Consider the following 1,346-nt stretch of genomic DNA (forward strand, 5'->3'; position numbering starts at 1 on the left):
CATAAAGATTTAAAGCTTTAGAAATCATATGGGGCAGTTCTACTCTGTCCTATAGGATCACTGTGAATCAAAATGGACTCAATGGCAGTGGGTTTGGTTTTTGGTTTATATGGTAAATCATTCTACCGTTTTCTAGTCCTTTTGTGTCTATGCTTTAAAGAAGCCATTTTTTAAGACCCTTTGACTAAGTTGGCTCTTTAGACCTCTCTCCAGTCTTTTTTCATTATCCTTATTTACTAGGGTCCTTCTTAGAAGAGGTTGGAGTGAATGGAGTAGGATGTGAGTCCAGTAAGGATATTGTGGTAGTTAAGGTTGTGTGTAACTTAGCTGGGCTGTGATTTTGAGTGGCTTGGCAGCTAGATGTCATTATTCCCCATAATGAGATTGGGTGTTGTGTAATCACCTCCATGGTGGAATCTGCCGTGAGCAGTTAATCAGTTGCTTTTGGGTTGTGGCCTGCTCCCACTATATATAGAAAAGATCCTGCATTTGGTTTAGGCTTCATCTCCAGTCCCCAGACTTGAACCAGTGGTCTGCCATGTTGCCTGCTGATCTTGAGATTGTGCCATTTTACCTGCCAATCGGGTGTGTCAACCTCAGCAGCCAGCAGCTATGTGAGTGTAGTAGGCTGGGCTCTCTAGAGAAGCAACACCAGGAAAGCTTATATAGAAAGAGAGAGAAAGATCAATTTATCTTAGGAAAATGGCACACACTGATAGAAGCTGGCAAGTTCTTGGATCAAACGTCAAGCTGGAGGCTCTTCCTGACTCACGCAGCTGCAGGGGCTGATGAGCTCAAGGATGGCAGGCAGTATACCAGCTGTTGACTTCAACAAATGATGAATCCAAGATCTCCAGGCCGAATGGTGGATTGTTCACTCACAGACAGTTATAGGCAGCACAACAGGATCCCTACCCATAGAAGAGTGTCTCTTCCCAGGATGTCCATAAATATATTGGAAGCAGGCCACACCCCTAGGGAAATTCCCTTTCAATGGATTGGCTGCTTAAAACATAAACATCCCAGTCCCATCATGGGAATAACCCACATCACAGTTGCTTAACCACACAGAATTGTGGTCCAGCCAAGTTGACACACACCTCCAACTATCACAGTGAGTTAGAACCTCCAGTCCCAGTGGGCCTGGAATGAGGCAGAGCTGAAGCTGAAGGTGAAGGAGTCTTCACCTAGCCCCTAGAGCCAGCTCTCTGAATTCAGACTTCTAGTCTCCTTAACTGTGAAAGAATAAATTTGTTTGTTAAAGCCATCTGCTTGTGGTGTTTCTATTATAGTGGCACAAGAGAATGAATACAGATACATTACAAACCAAACTCAACTGCCATTGA

This window comes from Orycteropus afer, unplaced genomic scaffold (genome assembly GCF_000298275.1).
Source record: "Orycteropus afer afer isolate SDZICR_OR568_19922 unplaced genomic scaffold, OryAfe1.0 scaffold00021, whole genome shotgun sequence".
Taxonomy (NCBI): Eukaryota; Metazoa; Chordata; class Mammalia; order Tubulidentata; family Orycteropodidae; genus Orycteropus; species Orycteropus afer.